The sequence below is a fragment of the Stegostoma tigrinum genome, chromosome 31 (genome assembly GCF_030684315.1).
Source record: "Stegostoma tigrinum isolate sSteTig4 chromosome 31, sSteTig4.hap1, whole genome shotgun sequence".
Lineage (NCBI taxonomy): Eukaryota > Metazoa > Chordata > Chondrichthyes > Orectolobiformes > Stegostomatidae > Stegostoma > Stegostoma tigrinum.
In genome coordinates this window covers 787,270-798,978 of record NC_081384.1, presented here as the reverse complement: position 1 = coordinate 798,978, position 11,709 = coordinate 787,270, and the positions used below count along the sequence as shown (strand labels likewise).

Below are 11,709 nucleotides of genomic sequence, written 5' to 3'. Positions count from 1 at the left end.
GGGGGAGAGGGAGAGGGAGGGGAGGGGAGTGAGGAGGGGGGGAGAGGGGGGAGAGGAGGAGGGGAGGAGGGGGGAGAGGGAGGAGGGGGAGGGAGGGGGAGAGGAGGAGGAGGGGAGGGGGGGAGAGGGGAGGAGGGGGAGGGGGAGGGGGAGGGGGGAGGGGGGAGGGGAGGGGGAGGGAGGGGGAGGGAGGGAGGGGGAGGGAGGGGGGGAGGGGAGGGGGAGGAGGGGGAGGGGGGGGGGAGGGGGGAGGGGGAGGAGGGAGGGGAGGGGGAGGAGGGGAGGAGGGGGGAGGGAGGGGGAGGAGGGGGGAGGAGGGGAGGGAGGGGGGGGAGGTGGGAGGAGGGGAGGGAGGGGGGGAGGGGAGGGGGAGGAGGGGGGAGGGGAGGGAGGGAGGGAGGAGGGAGGGGAGGAGGGGGGGAGGGGAGGGGAGGAGGGGGGGGAGGGGGAGGGGAGAGGGGGGAGGAGGGGAGGGGGAGGAGGGGAGGTGAGGGGGAGGGGGAGGAGGGGGGGAGGGGGAGGGGAGGGAGGGGGGGAGGGGGAGGGGAGGAGGGGGGGAGGGGGAGGGAGGAGGGGGGGGAGGGGGGGGAGGGGGAGGGGGAGGGGAGGGGGAGGGGGGGAGAGGGGGGTGGGAGGGGAGGGGAGGGAGGAGGGAGGGAGGGGAGGGGTGGGAGGAGGGGGGGGAGGGGAGGGAGGTGGGGAGGGGAGGGGAGGGGGGGGAGGGGGGAGGGGGGAGGGGAGGGGAGGGGGGAGGGGGAGGGGAGGGGAGGGGAGGGGGGAGGGGAGGGGAGGGGGGAGGGGGGAGGGGAGGGGAGGGGGGAGGGGGGAGGGGGAGGGGGGGGGGGAGGGAGGGAGGGGGGGGGAGGGGGGAGGGAGGAGGGGGGGGAGGGGGGGAGGGGGGAGAGGAGGGGGAGGGAGGGAGGAGGGAGGGAGGAGGGGGGGAGGGGGGGAGGGAGGAGGGGGGGAGGGGGGGAGGGGGGAGGGGGGGAGGGGGGGAGGGAGGAGGGGGGGAGGGGGGGAGGGAGGAGGGGGGGAGGGGGGGAGGGGGGGAGGGGGGAGGGGGGAGGGGGGGAGGGGGGAGGGGGGAGGGGGGGAGGGAGGAGGGGGGGAGGGAGGAGGGGGGGAGGGGGAGGAGGGAGGGGGGAGGGAGGGAGGGAGGGAGGGAGGGAGGGGGGGGGAGGGAGGGAGGAGGGGGGAGTGGGGGGGGGAGGGAGGGGGGTGGGAGGGGGGGGGGGGGGAGGGGGGGGGAGGGGGGAGGGGGGGGGGGAGGACGGGGTGGGAGGAGGGGGAGGGGAGGGGGAGGGGAGGGGGAGGGGAGGGGGTGGGGGAGGAGGGGGGGAGGGGAGGAGGGGGGAGGGGAGGAGGGGGGAGGGGAGGAGGGGGGAGGGGGGAGGGAGGGAGGTGGAGGGGGGAGGGGGAGGGGGAGGGGGAGGGGGAGGGGGAGGGAGGGGGGGGGGAGGGGGAGGGGGGAGGGTGGAGGAGGGGGAGGGGAGGGGGTGGGGGAGGGGTGGGGGAGGGGTGGGGGAGGAGGGGGGGAGGAGGGGGGGAGGGGGTGGGGAGGGGGGGGGGGTGGGGGAGGGGGTGTGGGGGTGGGGGGGTGAGGGGGGGTGAGGGGGGGGGTGAGGGGGGGTGAGGGGGGGGTGAGGGGGGGGTGAGGGGGGGGTGAGGGGGGGTGAGGGGGGGGTGAGGGAGGGGGTGAGGGGGGGGGTGGGGGGGGTGATGGGGGGGGTGAGGGGGGGGTGAGGGGGGGGGGGGAGAGCGAGAGCGAGAGCGAGAGCAACAAACAGAGAGAGCCAAATGAAAGTGTAGATAAATGAGAAGATTGTGGATAGCAGATCAGGACAGAAGCAAAGCTGACTAAGTGATAACAAGAGCTGAGTGAATGGATATTGAATTTACTTTGAAGCTCAGTTTTAAATATAGAAAGCTTTCTGACTTGTGGTTGTATACACTCAGCTATTGCAAATGCAACCCACATCACGTGCATCAGCATAAGTACATTTTCCCAGCTGCTAACAGGTCCAATGACGAGTCACTGGACCTAAAATATTAACTCTGCTTTCTTCCTGTAGATACTGCCAGACCTGCTGAGTTTCTCCAGCAATTTCTATTTTTGCTTCAGCTCACTTTCTACCTATTCAAAGGCAAAGGTGGATATGTTTGCTGACGATTGAGTAATGTTCAGCAGCATTAACAACTCCTCAGATACTGAAGCAGTCCATGTTCAAATGCAACAAGACCTGGAAAGGCCTGGTGCGACCAAGTGACAAGTAACGTTTGTGCTACACAAATGCAGGCAATACTCATTCCAACAAGGGAGAATCTAACCTTTACCCGTTCACATTCATTGGTATTTCCAGTTCTGAATTCCCCACAATCAACATCCTGAAGTTAATCATTGGCCAGAAATTGAACTGAAGTCACCACATAAACAATAAGGCTACCCACTCAGGTCCAAAGCCAGGAATCCTTCAGCAAATAACTCACTTTCTGACTCCCCAAAACCTGCCCACCATCTACAAAGTACAAGTCAGGAGTGTGATGGAATAGTCCCCACTTGCCTGGATGGGTGCAGCTGTGACAGCACTCAAGAAGTTTGATACCATCCAGGAAAAAGCAGCCCCCGCTTGACTGGCACTGCATCCACAAATATCCACTCCTTTCACCACTGACATTCAGTAGCAGCAGACTGTACCATCTACACGATGCACTGCAGAAATTTGCCGAAGTTTCTTAGAAAGCAACTTCCAAACCCACGATCATTACCATCTAGAAAGACAAAGGCAGCTGATTTATGGGAACACCACTAGCTGCAAGTTCTCCTCCAAGCCACTCACCACCACGACTTTGAAATATGTTGCCATTCCTTCACTGCTGCGGAGGCACAATCCTGGAATTTTGCTTCCAATGGCATTGTGAATGTATCTACACCAAATGGATAGCAGTGGTTCAGGCAGATGTCAACATCCCATATCTGTATTTTAAAAAAAGTTCCTCCCCTTCTTTGTTAACAACATAAAAGCCCCAATTTCCAGTTCCTTTTTATCTCTGAACAGAAGTAATATCTGACTTGAAGTATTACATTCTTTCCTCTCTCCTCAGACACAGTCATACACAACGGAAACAGACCCTTCAGTCCAACACGACCGTGCTGACCAGGTTTCCCAAACTAAACTAGTCCCATTTACTGCAATTGGCCCATATCCATCTAAGCTTTTCCTCTTCACATACCTGTCCAACGTCTTTTAGCTGCTGTACCTGCAACGACCACTTCCTCAAGCAGTTCACACACACACACAACTACTTTTCGTGTAAAAAAACTGCCTTGAGGCCCTTTTAAATATTTCTCCTATGACCTTAAAAATAAGCCCTATATTTTTGAACTCAGCTACCCTCGGGAAAAGGTCGTTCTTATTGATCTTATCTATGCCCCTCACAATTTTAGGAGCGTTTCTCCAGCATTTTATGTTATTAAAGGCTTCAGCTCTGTTTCTACTCAGTCAACCTCCTACACCATCCAATATTAAACTGGTTCACAGATAGCAGAAACTGCAGATGCTGGAGGATAGGAGATAACAAGGTGTAGAGCTGGATGAACACAGCAGGCCAAGCAGCATCAGAGGAGCATGAAGGATGACTTTTCGAGCCAAGACCATTCTCAGAAGTGGGGGAGGGGAGGGGGTTCTGAAATAAATAGGGAAAGGGGAGGCGGATAGAAGATGGATAAAGGAGAAGATAGGTGGGGAGGAGACAGACAGATCAAAGAGGCGGGGTTAGAGCCAGTAAAGGTGAGTGTAGGTGGGGAGTTAGGGAGGGGATAGGTCAGTCCAGAGAGGACGGACAGGTCAAAGGGGCGGGATGAGGCTAGTAGGTAGGAGATCGGGGTGGGGCTTGAGGTGGGAGGAGGGGATGGGTGGGAGGAGGGGACAAGATAGGATGGGATGCGGTTAGGGGAGGGGAGATTTTGAAACTTGTGAAGTCCACATTGATACCATTGGGCTCCCAAGCGGAATATGAGTTGCTGTTCCTGCAACCTTCGGGTGGCATCATTGTGGCACTGCAGGAGGCCCAGGATGGATATGTCGTCTAAAGAATGGGAGGGGGAGTTAAAATGGTTCGCGAATGGGAAGTGCAGTTGTTTGTTGCGAACGGAGCGGAGGTGTTCTGCAAAACGGTCCCCAAGTCGCCGCTTGATTTCCCCCATGTAGAGGGAGCCACAACAGGTACAGCGGATACAGTATACCACATTGGCAGATATGCAGGTGAACATCTGCTTGATGTGGGGCAAAGTCTTTTTGGGGCCTGGGTTTGGGGTGAGTTGTGGGGGCCACTGTAGCACTTCCTGCAATTGCAGGGAAAAGTGCCAGGTACTTGGGGCTGGAGGGGAGTGTGGAGCCGACAAGGGAGTCATGGAGAGAGTGGTCCCTCCGGGAAACAGCTAAGGATGGAGAGGGGAAAAATATCTTTGGTGGTCGGACAGCAGATGGCCGAAGTGTCAGAGGATGATGCGTTGGATCTGGAGATTGGTGGGGTGGTATGTGAGGACAATGTGGATTCTGTTTTGGTTGTCATTGCAGGGAGGGGCTGTGAGGAATGAGTTGCGGGAAATGCAGGGGGCACGGTTAAGGGCATTGTCGACCACTGAGGGGGAGGAATGCTACAAAATCTCCCCTCCCCCAACCACATCCCAAAACCAGCCCAGCTCATCCCTGCCTTCCTAACCTGTCCTTCCTCTCACCTATCCCCGCCTCCCACTTCAAGACCCACCCCCATCTCCTATTTACTAGCCTCATCCCACCCCCTTGACCTGGCTGTCCACCCTGGACTGACCTATCCCCCCCCGAACTCCCCACCTATACTCACCTTTACTGGCTCCAACCCCACCTCTTTGACCAGTCTGTGTCCTCTCCATCTATCTTCTCCCCTATCCATAGACATAGAACAATACAGTGCTGAACAGGCCCTTTGGCCCTCGATGTTGCGCTGACCTGTGAACTAATCTAAGCCCCTCCCCCTACACTAACCCATCATCATCCATATGCTTATCCAAGGACTGTTTAAATGCCCCTAATGTGGTTGAATTAACTACATTGGCAGGCAGGGCGGTCCACGTCCTTGCCACTCTCTGAGTAAAGAACCTGCCTCTGGCATCTGTCTTAAATCTATTGCCCCTCAATTTGTAGCTATGCCCCCTTGCACAAGCTGAAGTCATCATCCTCGGAAAAAGACTCTCACTGTCCACCCTATCTAATCCTCTGATCATCTTGTATGTCTCTACTAAATCCCCTCTTAGCCTCCTTCTCTCCAATGAGAACAGACCCAAGTCCCTCAGCCTTTCTTCATAGGGCGTGCGCTCCAGACCAGGCAACGTCCTGGTAAATCTGCTCTGCAGCTTTTCTAGTGCTTCCACATCCTTCCTGTAATGGGGTGACCAGAATTGCCCACAATATTCCAAGTGAGGCCGCACTAGTGTTTTGTACAGTTGCAGTATGACATCATGGCTCCGGAACTCAATCCCTCTACCAATAAAACCTAACACACCGTAAGCCTTCTTAACAGCACTATCAACCTGGGTGGCAACTTTCAGGGAACTATGTACATGGACACCAAGATCCCTCTGCACATCTACACTACCAAGAATCTTTCCACTGACCCAGTATTCTGCCTTCCTATTATTCTTCCCAAAGTGAATCACCTCACATTTATCCGTATTAAATTCCATTTGCCACCTTTCAGCCCAATTCTGCAGTTTATCCAAGTCTCCCTGCAATCTGCAACATTCTTCCACACTGTCCACCACTCCACCGACTTTACTGTCATCTGCAAACTTACTAACCCATCCACCTGTGCCTGCGTGCAAGTCATTTGTAAAAATGACAAACAGCAGTGGTCCCAAAACAGATCCTGAGGCACACCACTAATAACCGGACTCCAGGCTGAATATTTTCCATCAACCACCACTCGTTGCCTTCTTACAGAAAGCCAGTTTCTAATCCAAACTGCTAAATCTCCCTCAATCCTGTGCCTCTGTATTTTCTCCAATAGCCTACCATGTGGAACCTTATCAAATCCATCTTCTATCTGCCTCCCCCTCTCTCCCTATTTATTTCAGAACCTCCTTCTCCTCCCCCATTTCTGTAGAAGGGTCTAGGCCCGAAATGTCAGTTTCCTGCTCGGCCTGTTGTGTTCATCCAGCCCTACACCTCAACATTGGGTGGCACGGTGGCTCAGTAGTTAGCACTGCAGCCTCACAGCGCCAGGAGCCAGGTTCAATTCCAGCCTCGGGTGACTGTTTGTATGAGTTTGCACGTTCTCCCCGTGTCTGCGTGGGTTTCCTTTGGGTGCTCTGGTTTCCTCCCACAGCCCAAAGATGTGCAGGCTCGGCGGATTGGCCATAGTGTTCAGGGGTGTGCAAGTTATAGGGGGATGGGTCTGGGTGGGATGCTGCAAAGGGGTGGTGTGGACTTGTTGGGCCGAAGGGCCTGTTTCCACACTGTAGGGAATCTAATCTAATCTAATTAAACTGGAATGCTTTCACTTCAGATTTTTTCGAGGTTGACAGCTCACGAGCCACTGTTAAAAGTGCTTGTACTGCTCTCTGAGCTCCCTTACATGGCGAGGGAAATATCCACAATCTCCTGTAGAATTAGGAGTTTGGTACCGGGGCCCGGCCACCAGAATCAACCCAAAGATCATGACTGACAGTTGCTGAACTCCTACATTCGACGTGGAACCGTCGCTAAAATGTCAACAGTAAGTTCGGAATCGGAACCCGGGCCAGTCTCCCTGATCCTGACAGTCAGCCACACCACAGGAGGAGGCCATTCCACCCCTCCAGCCACTTCAATGCTGGTCGATCTGAGCATCAACATGTTTGCATCACCTTCCTGTTCCTCAATGGGTCAAACTGAGGGGCACTTCCCAACTTCCACCTCTTTGTGCGAGGCAAGTGCTTTCTGACCACATACCAGACAGCTTCCCCCACAGAAAACCCCACTGAATCTCTGATGGTAAACAATTTCAATGGGAACGTCCCGAGGGCCTACACCGTCCGGCCCCTTGGGGCCACAGTGACCACTGTCCCCGGGCAGAGAGTCCGACCCAGTCCATCGGCTGGAGCTCCTGAGTCCGCCCCAGGCCTCTCCCTCTTCACTCTCCCACCGCCCCAGGCCTCTCTCTCAGCCTCGGGTCTCGCCCCGGGCCACAACGGCTCCTTCTCACCTCACCCTCCGCTCCAGGTCACGCTCCCGTTCCGGAACCCGCACTCGGGGCTCACCCGGAAGCAGATCCTGTTGCACCGCCCACGGCGCGGAATAGAGCGGTTTCAGATTGGTGCACCTCATCAACAGACCCCCGGCTTCCGGGCAGCGACTGCTTGCTCTCTGCATAATAAATGCACAAAACCGAAAATGAAACAAAGAAATGTGGATGCTGGAAATCTGAAATGAAAACGGAAATTATCGGAGAAGCTCTGTAGGTCTGACAGCATCTGTGGGAAGAAAGCCATTATAACGTTTCCAGTCCGGTGACTAATCAGAATGGATGAAGTTCAGACCTACCATATTCTGTTTTTGTTGTTTAAAATCTATCGTTACATCGGAAGACAACCTTAACAGTAGAAAGTTTCAAAATAAATTAATTTCATTTAAAAAAATCCCTGACAGTAATTTAGTTTCTTCAAGTAATCGCGGTCATTTTTAAGCTATGTTGAAAGACTTTGAAGAAAACTAGATACTAAATATGAAAGAATTTTCAAAATTCGTTTACTTTTATTCTCTTATGGTATGTGGGCTTCACTTGAGCCAGCATTTATTACCCCTCCCTATTTACCCTTGAAAAGGTGGCAGTGAGCTGTCTTCTTGAACTTCTGCAGTTCATATGCAATATATAATTTACAGTGAGTCTTTCTCTGTATAACAATTTATTTTAGGACAATATGTATAAACTCTATTGTTTGAAATTGAAATACTAATAATGGATTTAATGTCTGCATGCTTGTCAAACCTTCACAAAATAGGTGAGATTCAACCCTGTTCCAGGATTACTGTACTTCAATGGCTGATTTGATGACGGGTGGCAGTGTAGAGCCAGTTTTCCTCCTAAACATGTTAGTATAAGTGACTAGAAATTCTTTGCTATACTACCATCTTTAAAAAGGAGTATTGACCCAGTTACTGAATGTTTTCAAATATTGATAAGTTACCACATTGCATTGTATTCTAAAACTGAAAGATGACGAGGGAGGCTTTAAGAGCCAAGAAGAGAATGCTTTGGGAAAAAAATTTGAAGCCTTGGAGGAAAAAGGAAGAGGACAATTTAGTTGAAGGATAGAAGCAAGAAAAAGTGAGAGTTCAAAGAAATACTGATCGTATTAGTATTCACTAATATTAGGTTAACTGCAAAGTCAAGAGTTGTCAGAGGTAATGGATCATTTACTACTTGTTTCCTGTTCAGTGTGGTAGAGATGTGCTAGAAAAGAATTCTCAGATATAGGATTGATATTCAAGAGTTGAAATTTATAGAGTTTAAGATGTTTTAAGATGAAACAAATGTTTAAGACAAAAAGAGATAACAAGCTTCTTGGAACTTCAGTGATATTTGAAATACATTTGAGATGGGGGGAATAGTGAAACCAAGAATGCTGTTAAATGGAGGTCAGAGTGTAACCATCGAAGGCAGATATAGGAGCAGTTGGTTAGTCCTATCCTAGGATGAGGAACACTTTTTTGAAAAATTAAAGAAACAGACTTTTATTGCGAACTGAAAGAAAAGAAGCAATGTTTCAGTTACTCCACCAAGGTAACTGCAAATTGTGAGCACTGAGGAGTCTAGGCATTGAAGAGAACTCAGTGCAAAGTTAGGTCATCAGCAGGAAAGTGGATGATGTTAAGGAATGTATTCATTTAGAGAAGAAACAGAGTTATAGCACACACCCCTAGGAAGTCTTACATTATTGAGGATCAGACACCGATTACAACCCAAAGTGATCAATGTGCAAGGGGGTGTTGGAGTCTCAAGCAGAGTTTTGGTGGGAGGCCACATGATGAGAATACATTTGAAAGTGTAAGGTGCAAGAACCTGTCAAGATTTTTGAAGACATTTAAAGCAACAAAGAAGCCTTAATGACGTGTTAAAACACTGATGTTATTCAGAGTATTCAGACATTACAGACTTAATGGAATTTATTCATCCAATCAGACTGTTCTGGTTCCCTTACAAGCACCAAGCTGTATGTCTGTGAATCCACTGCTGCAACAAACTGTGGGACTTTGCTGTTGGGTAGTCAGGGGGTTCCTGCACTGCAGTAGGCCTGTGCTCAGAGATATGCCCCATTCGTTCACTCCCCTGTTTAGCCTTTGAGGTGTCTCAAACAGAGAAAATAGAGGCATTAAAAGAAAAGAAAGGATTCACCAAGTTTGTTCAGATCTTTCACTGTTTCCTAAATCATCATAAGGTGCCTCGTCAAAGGTTACAGCAGAAGATAATAGCTCATTATGTAGGGTATAGCATATTAGTATTAATAATATTAGCATTAATTACTATTAGTAGCTAATTAAGGATTGGTTAGGTACGAAAGCAGATTGTCGACATAAATGGACCATTTCAGCTTGGCAACATGTATCCAATAGTGTGCCCCAGGAATTAGTGCTAGGTACTTAACTATTACAATTTATATCAATAACTTGGATGAATGACTTGGACCTAATGTATATTTTCTACGTTTCTCGAAGACACAAAGATAGACAGGAAAGTAAGTTTTGAGGACACAGAAGACAGCAAAGGGATAAACCCAAATGAGCGAGTGAAAATGTGGCATTATAACTGGGAACACTATAGTTCGAGTACTATAGATGGGTCAGTTTTTGTCCAGAATGTGCAGGAGGGCTTCCTGACACAGTATGTAGATAGGCCAACAAGGGGCGAAGCCGCATTAGATTTGGTACTGGGTAATGAGCCTGGCCAGGTGTTAGATTTGGAAGTAGGTGAGCACTTTGGTGATAGCGATTACAATTCTGTTATGTTTACTTTAGTGATAGAAAGGGATAGGTGTATACCACTGAGCAAGAGTTGTAGCTAGGGGAAAGGCAATTACGATGAGATTAGGCAAGATTTAGGGAGCATAGAATGGAGAAGGAAACTGCAGGGTATGGGCACATTAGAAATGTGGAGCTTATTCAAGGAAAAGCTCCTGTGTGTCCTAGATAAGTATGTACCTGTCAGGCAGGGAGGAAGCTGTAGAGTGCGGGAGCCGTGGTTTACGAAGGAGGTGGAATCTCTGGTCAAGAGGAAGAAGAAGGCTTATGTTAGGATGAGATGTGAAAGCTCAGGGCACTTGAGGGCTATGAGGTAGCCAGGAAAGACCGAAAGAGAGAGTTCAGAAGAGCCAGGAGGAGACATGAAAAGTTGTTGGCGGATAGGATCAGGGTAAACCCTAAGGCTTCCTATAGGTATTTAAGGAATAAAAGAATTACGAAAGTAAGATTAGGCCCAATCGAGGATAGTAGTGGTAAGTTGTGTGTGGAGTCAGTTGAGATAGGGGAAGCGCTAAATGAATATTTTTCAACAGTATTCACTCTAGAAAACGACAATGTTTTCGAGGAGAATACTGAGATACAGGCTACTAGACTAGGTGGGATTGAGGTTCACACGGAAGAGGTATTAGAAATCCTTCAGAAGGTGAAGATAGATAAGTCCCCTGGGCCGGATGGGATTTATCCTCGGATCCTCTGGGAAGCCAGGGACGAGATTGCCGAGCCTTTGGCATTGATCTTTAATTCGTCATTATTTACAGGAATAGTGCCAGATGACTGGAGGATAGCAAGTGTGGTTCCCCTGTTCAAGAAGGGGAGTAGAGACAACCCTGGTAATTATAGACCAGTGAGCCTTACCTCAGTTGTTGGTAAAGTGTTGGAAAAGATTATAAGGGATAGGATTTATAATCATCTAGAAAAGAATAAATTGATTAGGGATAGTCAGCATGGTTTTGTGAAGGGAAGGTCGTGCCTCACAAAACTTATTGAGTTCTTTGAGAAGGTGACCAAACAGGTAGATGAGAGTAAACCGGTTGATGTGTTGTATATGGATTTCAGCAAGGCGTTCGTTAAAGTTCCCCACAATAGGCTATTGTACAAAATGCGGAGGAGTGGAATTGTGGGAGATATAGCAGTTTGGATCAGAAATTCGCTTGCTGAAAGAAGACAGAGGGTGGTGGTTGATGGGAAATGTTCATCCTGGAGACCAGTTACTAGTGGTGTACCACAAGGGTCGGTATTGGGTCCACTGCTTTTTGTCATGTTTATAAATGACCTGGATGAGGGCGTAGAAGGATGGGTTAGTAAATTTGCAGACGACACTAAGGTCGGTGGAGTTGTGGATAGTGACAAAGGATGCTGTAGGTTGCAGAGAGACATAGATAAGCTGCAGAGCTGGGCTGAGAGGTGGCAAATGGAGTTTAATGCAGACAAGTGTGAGGTGATGCACTTTGGTAGGAGTAACCGGAAGGCAAAGTACTGGGCTAATGGTAAGATTCTTAGCAGTGTAGATGAGCAGAGAGATCTCGGTGTCCATGTACACAGATCCTTGGAAGTTGCCACCCAGGTTGACAGGGCTGTTAAGAAGGCATACAGTGTTTTAGCTTTTATTAATAGAGGGATCGAGTTCCAGAACCAAGAGGTTATGCTGCAGCTGTACAAAACTCTGGTGCGGCCA

The 11,709-nt window shown here is 50.8% G+C and overlaps 1 protein-coding gene across 4 annotated transcripts in view; it reads right to left on the bottom strand.

The window, feature by feature from the left end:
• stard3 (StAR-related lipid transfer (START) domain containing 3) overlaps window positions 1-7,307 on the bottom strand; it is a 40,554-nt gene extending 33,247 nt beyond the window's left edge. For 2 of the 4 annotated variants that reach the window (XM_059638632.1, XM_059638633.1), the window contains exons 1-2: window positions 7,222-7,272; window positions 2,562-2,769 (exon numbers count right to left, since the gene is read on the bottom strand). The gene's annotated coding sequence lies outside the window, so the exon portion shown is untranslated. Of the gene's footprint in view, window positions 1-2,561; window positions 2,770-7,221 lie in introns of all 4 variants that reach the window. The other 2 variants (XM_048560607.2, XM_048560611.2) reach the window with 2 other exon arrangements.
• Between the last annotated feature and the right edge of the window lie 4,402 nt (window positions 7,308-11,709).